This window comes from Bidens hawaiensis, unplaced genomic scaffold, assembly GCF_021521415.1.
Source record: "Bidens hawaiensis isolate Kalapana, Puna unplaced genomic scaffold, B.hawaiensis_p1.1 tig00005152_1, whole genome shotgun sequence".
NCBI lineage: Eukaryota > Viridiplantae > Streptophyta > Magnoliopsida > Asterales > Asteraceae > Bidens > Bidens hawaiensis.
In genome coordinates this window covers 1,188,477-1,196,838 of record NW_027491329.1, presented here as the reverse complement: position 1 = coordinate 1,196,838, position 8,362 = coordinate 1,188,477, and positions in this window count along the sequence as shown.

The window sequence follows — 8,362 nt, the reverse complement described above, 5'->3', positions numbered from 1 at the left end:
TAGTCGAGACGACTACAACATTCGCCAAATATTGGCCATTCTAAATATATATAAATATATATATACATACACATTCTATAACATTCCAAGGCCTACCAATACTAGCAAGCCTATGTAAAACCATTCAAAACATTTCATCAAGTAAGAAAAACACTTAGGTGTGCATGCTAGCCCAAAACTTAAAAAAAGTTAAACGGGGCATCAATAACTCACCTGAAATCAATCGAACACCCGCAACGAGTTAGGAAATCCCTAAGTGCACAATCACAAGCAAGGGCCTATAAAGTATACACAATGTGTTACTAAACTAGACCGTAAGAACACGCTTGCCTAATGGGCCGTTCAAGCCCAACACTTTGGCCCAAGGCCTCAATAACTTGGCCCAAGGCCCAACCACTTGGCCCAAGGCCCAAACACTTGGCCCAAGGCCCAACCACTTGGCCCAAGGCCCAACAACTTTACCTCAGCCCCTAAAACCTTTCAACTAACCAAATCCACCAGTTAAGCCTAAAACGAACTTATCGATTAATAACGAGTAAAACATGTAGATTTTAGCATGCGAAGATGCATTTAATTACATAGGATAAACTTTAAAATAATTATTAAATTTTTACCAGACTTTAATAAATGTCTTAGGTTTAAAAAAATATTTTTATTATATTTTTCTATTGGACAAAAATATTATAAAAATTCCTCCAACACAGCAAGGTACCTGCAGCTATTTCAGTGCGCAACAAAATGGTTTTATTTTTATAAAATTCATTAACGAACCAAATTAAACGATTCCAATAGGGTTTGGTTCCTAACTCAAAGTACTAACTTTCAGAAGTGGAACCAACCAGTTTGGACCTGTCGAAAAAAGGTTATGACGTCGGGAAGACAGACCAGAATCCGTCATCCAGCATCAGCTTTGACACTCAATTTTATAAATTCATAAAAACCATTCAAATCGCGTCAAAAAATTACGTATTATACCTTTCTGGAAACTAGACTCAAAGTAGAACATCATGGAATCAAGAATCGATCAAAAACAATGGATTATCATCGTGTTACCGACCCTACAATAAACGTATACGAATCTGTCAGCAAACTGTTATCATCAAAACTCAACCTTAACGACCAATAAGCGCGTTAATATGATCAATTAAGTTGTAAAAGACATGGGGAATCATAAAACCGACCTTGAATTGAAGTTTTCATGGCTGAAACTTGGCTGGGCAGAAGAAAAACGAGCAGGGGGGTCAGCAGGTCCGATCGGCGCTAATGTGGATTAGGGTTAGGTTATTTTTGTTTTATGATGTAATACAAATGTTACACGCTAGCCCTCAAGGTTTAAGGGATATGGTAACTTGGAAGGGAAGGTTAGGTAATTTAACGTACCGGGAAGATGGTTGGGTCAACGAAAGATGCCGGACAACTCCCAAGAAAACATACATACTCTACACGCAGGAAATCTTTAAACCGATAAATTAGCGGGCGTTACATCTACGTTAAACCGGAAATGATATTATTACCGAGTAGTGTTTGTTTATTAACTTCTTGGTGTTTTCAGAAATATATATATATAATAAATAAGAACAGTGCCCATTAGATCTGCACGTAATGTTTTGTAACCAAATAGTTTAGACTCGGTAATCGATGTGCTGGTAGGCTCAGCCTCCAAGAATGAAAGGGCGGTTTGGTTTTGGACCTAATGGAACCTTTTAAATAGCCTTACTTTAGTGGGAAACATCTTAGGGTTTTGTTTGTTTAACTAAGCCCGTAACATGACTGGAATGAAAAGCCGAGTCATACACAAGCATCGAGTCACATGATCACCTGTATAAAAACCCAATCTTTGTATACGTACTTATATGTATAATCTTATGTATACGTATCTATTCCTGCAAATAGCAGAAGACAGTTTTACTCGGCCCTTTGTTGCGCGGTGGCGCAGACCTGAGCCTTGATGCAGTCTGTAATATCGTCCAACATCGTGAATTTTTTCAAAAAAAAAAAAAAAGAAAAAAAAACATGCAAGAAGCCAAAAGGCAAAAGAAAAAAAATTCAAAACCACCATGAAGGAAACTCTTGTCGGTCGATCAAGGACCAAGCTAGAGTTTATAGGTTGTATATGAGTCGAAAATGTTTTGATCATGTTGCAATAGGTTTAAGTCAAATTGGGGTGATTCGGCCCGGTAAAACCATAATGGAACGTGGTGAAGTGGCGGCAGGGCTTTCAAGTGTGGGTCCCGCTTATTCATACAAACTAATGAAATTGTCACGCCTTATTTGACTCGGTAAGTATTAGGGGCATGGTTTTAAGTGGACAGGAATACCGACAATCGACCTGATCTAACTTATTAGGTGAAAATTGGAAGAAATATTTGGGTAACGGGTCACTTGTTCTAATACTTTAAAAAGAATAATAATAATAATAATAATCGAAATCATAATAATAATAATAATAATAATAATAATAAATAAATAAATAAATAAATAAATAAATAAATAAAACCAAGAGTGGTCGGTTGAACTCGGTTATGACCCTGTTTAGTATTTTTTTTCAGGGATGAAAAAGTCTTAAGTGTGGGGATGTTTGATGTGTTGTAAAACACACTTATTTTCCGCACCTTTTATATACGTTATTATATTATATTTTATGTATTTTAACTTGTTTTATATAGGTTTTGCATAGTTTTAATGATCTTGTAGGTTATAGGTTAAACAATGAAGAAACCGGACCTTTCGAGGAGCTTACGGGCCTTTTACGCATATGATTTGAAGAAAAAGCTCAAAGCCCGGCCCGATTACATGTTATTCAAGCCAATTACTTACACTAACTTGAAAACAAAAAAAAAATAAAACCCTAGGCTGCCACATCAGTTCCGATCGCAGGCTGCAGCAAGGGAAAAGAAAAGAAAAAAGTTTTGTGTTCTAGGTTTCTTATGTGGTGGAGGCTAAGGAAGGAAGAAGGAGTCAAGATCAAGCCTCGGGAACGTTCATCATAAGTTTTTACAGCCAAGGAGCAGCCCATATTCATCACATATCCTTTCTTTCATAACATTGTTCATTAAACTTTGATTTTCTTGTTCCATTGCTAATTTGTTTTGCAATTGCTTGAGAAATTTACTTGTTATTAATTATTGTTGATCATTGAATGATTGTTAAGATGATTGGGATGTTTTTAATGAGTATTAGATGCTGTCCAAAATGATTAGAGGCTAAACTTGTCGGTTCTACCTAGGAATGATGATTATTGCTAGTGTTTGATGAGTTTTATGGATTGTTTGATTAATAGACTTTAATTGTTATTGTAAAGTTTGATTTAGACATGAAATAGGTTGTGTTTAAAGGCTGGAAATTTTGGTAATTCATTGCTTAAACCTCTTGCGTTGGTTGATTAGTTTTGTATTGATTGATCGGTGCTTGTTTGATTCTAGACTTTGTGTTTAGGGTTTGTTTGCGGTAGGTACAACCGTAGGGTTTTGTTGCATGAATTTGTGGTTATAGTACAGAGGTTAGGCACCTTCTTAGAGACCGAGAGGTGATATGAAGTTAGGGTTGTCTCATTGCCTTTGCATGTTAGAATAAGAATTGCGCGAGGGCGGGTTCGTTTCTTGTCCGGTTTAGGTGTTTTGAGCGACTAGTTGATCTATTTGGTTTAAGTTGAATTGTTCCTCTATCCTTGGTTGTGTAGTATTCAATACCATTAGGGTCGAGGGTTGGTGAGACCGAGAGGTGATGTCACACCCCAACCTCAGGCGGAAATTCCGGGGCGTGATCCGATTGCTCACAGCTCGAAGATACTATCATAAATAAAATGTGACAATATCTAATTAATTATTTTAATTCAAATGTACACACAATAATCAAATACAACAAAACGATTCAAATAAATAAATACAATCAATTAAATTTAAGTTTGTCTTCAATATAACCTATGATCTTGATTACATATCCATACTTCAATCTAAGCAACTTGCATATGCGTAGAAAATGGAGTTTTTGTCAACATATATGTTGAGTGAGATGATCACCAATTTGACACAACATTAAATAATAGCATATATATATATATAGTTGATAAATGATAAATAATAAATGCGCAAACCAACCATGTGATAATAATCAATCGAATCATAACAATCATGTATATAACCAAATTGTGTGTGCCAATGAAACCATTGCCAAACGAATCGGGCATTGATTAAAATGACTAAGGTTGTTGTTTTACCTTTGCCAAGTGAATCGGGCTCCGGTTATTAAGACGAGCGTATGATCATATTAATGAGAACCCTCTACAAGGGGATATGATGGACCTCTCCGAACGTTATCAAGAAATCAATTAAACATGTAGCAAATAGCAAATAGAAAATAGCATTCAACTGATATTCACACAATGATTATATTTGCGATTTTGTGTATATATATAGGTAGAAAATATGAATAAGTACGCATATGTTCCCAAAACATTTGAAAACAGTAGAATGATTAAACTCACCTTAGACGGAAGGCAAGTGATTAATAAATTCGACAAACGAACTAATGATTTAAGCGAGTCGTCCAATACACGTCCAACGAGATTAATGATCAGAATCTGAAACTTTGTGATATGAAACTATAAATAAAAAAGAACTTAATGCTGATGGAATCAATCCAAACGGAAGAGTATAACTCTAGTTATGTTGATTTAAATGTTTAAACGAGTCGAGTGTGACCAGAATCCAAACTTCGAGTCGGGAGTCGGGTTTTGGTCAGAATTCTTAAAATTTAATTACGAGAAGAAAAGTGTTCTGGATCGAACACTAAATCCGACCAGAAGTATGAGAAAACAAGAAGTCATAGTTGTTGACTGTTTACCCTTTATCGGGTTTTAAAGCAATTAACCGATCAATACCCTTCAATCTCAGAAATTGATTGAAGGTTATTAACTAGGGAATATGTATGACCAATTTGAAAGTTTACAACTTACCCGAAAAGTGAAAGGATCAAGAGATATAACGAGTCAAAGATCAACGTATAAGCAAAGTCAAACGTCAAGGCTTATGTCTTTAACGAATATGCAAAAAGCGAAGGGTTTGAGAATGAGCAGAGGTAGGTGACGGCTGTAGGAGATGCAGTAGGGTTAGGTTAAGGTTTAAAGCAGGGAATCATGATGTGTTTATATAAGAATGGCTAAAACGAACCAAATATGGGCGTTTTGGCCTGTTTAAGGAAGTATATGCGATTTAAGGAAAGAATCTTCGATTTATTCATAAAGATCTGATCTTAGACAAGGGAAAACGAATTCGGAATGGTATTTTAGTTGTATGATGTTTACTTAGACCTTAATTCACTCTAACATGCCTAAAATAAACGATTTTATACCTTAAACGAACTAGAAAACGATCTAAGGCTTAAACAATCTGTGCATGTACCCCGTCGCACCGCGCGGCCACCTACGGTGGTTCCCGTCGCGCAGCGCCCCAGGACACAAAGGGGAAAGTTTCATTTTTTACATATTTAGTCCCTGTAGTTTGATTTTTCGTCCATTATTGAGCTTTTTATGTTTTAAATAAGGATTTAAACGTTATTTAAAGTTCGAGGGCCTAAAGTGAACATTAGGAAACTTAAATATTTGATTCTAGACTAATTATAATGATCTAAATATTTCATGTCAGGTTAAACTTAAACGAATGCGGTGTCGAAAAATCCGAAATGTTACAGTCTCCCCTACTTTAGGGAATTTCGTCCTGAAATTAAGAAAAACGAAAACGTTATCATTTTGAAAACAATTTAAATTTGTATGGAAAATATCATAACATAGAACTTCCAATAACTGAGGCAACGCTTCAAATGAGAATCCGATAAGGGCACTTATATATACAATGTACCAGCGGCGTATCCACCATGTCCTTATCATCTCATCATTCGTTCCGTTACCCAAGCTAGCTTAGGTTCTAAATCATGACACATAATCGTACGTATAATGATTTCCATGCGAGGACTCGGATAATTATGTTCGCGACCATAATTACTCTTATCGTCGAATGGTCCGCATAATTCGTTTCATCATGTGGGTTATAAAACATTTAAAATCATCACTTTGTAAGAAACAAACGTTTTGAAATAAAATTTTTAAGAGGAAACAATTGTCTTGATAATTTTAAATATAATTTCAAATGATAATTAATAAATATTCTAGTTGAATTAATAAAACCGTGAGATTTCGAAAACCTCTTTTGCTTTTAAAAGTAAAATTTTGAAAATTGAAGAAAATAGATTTGGTAAAATAGATGTTATTGTGATAATCGAGATTAAGGAAATGAGATGGAGATACAGGATCCTAATAGATTATCTTTGATAAAGGAATTTTGTTCAGGGGCTGAATTGCGCAAAGGTTTAATTTATAACAAATAGTTAACGGCATGCGGAGTTCTTAAAGATCGTATTCTTTAGGAATGAAGTTCTTAAGATCGAGAATATATAGTTAACGAAAATTTTTGGTGAGTTGAGTTTAGTTATTTAAGTACTTATGAGTTTAAAGAGAAGTTAATATAAGGTCATAGCTTTTCAAGTTGGTGACTTTTAAGATTTAGATTAATTCGATTAAGATATTCTAAAATATTAAAATTGTTAGTAATTTAAATATTAATGTTAATGCGAAAATATACTTATTTGAATTAAGTTGTTTAATTGATTAAACTGGGAAGCGGATATTACCGAACCACCGAGATAGTCCTATTCCAATTAAATCTTTAAAATTAGATAAATATAAAGTAAGTAATTGAAGATATTAAATTAGATTAGATTGGGAATTCGTGGATTTTTTTTTTACAAAATCGTTATAAATATTTGGGAATATGTAAATTGAATTATAGATAATGGAAATTTAAGTAAATAACAAATTTTAAATTAAAGTGAAGCATAAAATAAGAAAAATGCGAGACAAGAAATGCATGAACCACCATGACTATTCTAACACTACGAATTTATCATTTAAAACGTTCAAGATTCTCAAAAAAATCAAAGTATGAAGTTGAAATTTTTACGATAAAGGTTCAATCAAAAGTCAATTTAATAATAAAAGTTAAATTAATTAATGAAAAATTTTTAATTTAAAAATAGAAATTAAATTTAGAGAATACATAATTTAGTTTAATAATAATAAAATTTACTATAATTGAATTTTAATAATAAGGATTTATAAATTGAAAAATAAGTTGTGAAAATCATCATGATATTGAGAAAAACAAGAGGTAATAAATATTTATAATTTTAAAGTTGAGGATAAGGATTTAAATGTACTTAGAAATTTATAGTTTGAGGATATGGATATAATTAAGAAAGTATAATTTAAATAATATTTTAATGGATATAAGTTAGTATAAGATTTCTTGTTCGGTGCATTTTAGTTTTGTCGAGGTTGGCGGTCGTTTGGTTAATGGAATACAACAGCAAACTCTTCGTCCATTCTAGTAGTCGAACAACAATTACGAGAAGCAAGTGAACGGCGTTGATTACGATGATTTCCTAGGGAAGACATTCTATGAGGACCAAGGATGAAATTTTAATGAAATGATGGGTAAGTTGTGGGAGTTACTTGATATGAAATAATGGGGATGCGTATGTATGTGTATTAGTATTAGTGAAGACTCGAGGACGAGTCAAGAATTAAAATAATATATATGAGTTGGAAGCATTTAAGTAAATAATGTTTTATAAATTTTTCCACAAATAAAATAACTAAGTGTATCAAACGAGTTGACCTCCCATGAGATTTTCATGGCAATTTGAATGGCCCAACTAAATAAACAACATAAAGTTTGTGAATTGGCCTCCCATGAGCATTCCATGGCATTTTGATGACCCAATTCAAATGGCGAGAAATAAACAATTGAGTTGTTCAGCCCATGAGCGTGTACAAAGCACTTAACTGACCCAACTAATTAACGAATTATTGAATCAATGTAGTTGTTCGGACCATGAGCGTTACATGACATTTAACCGACTCAACTAAATATTGAATCAACGAATTGAATATAAGTAGTTGGTGTATATCGGGAACCACCCCGGACGATACGTTCCAACCAAAAATCAAATCGAAAATGGTTTAAGAAATGAATAGTTGGAGTGCCCATGGATTTTTCACCCAACTAAGCATTTAAAATTATTTAAAAACATAATTTGGAAGTATAACCGTTTAGCCGGTTATGTTTACCACGTAACCGATTAGCCGATTACGGGTACCACTTGAAGTTATGGTTGTACGAGATTTGTCATACTCCCACGCTTCAAGGTGAAGAAACAAAACAAACACGGGAATTCTTAAGGAATTTCCCACAATAAAATATAATCTACCAAAAATCTAAGAGAATTTAAAAATATTTTGAAAGTTGAG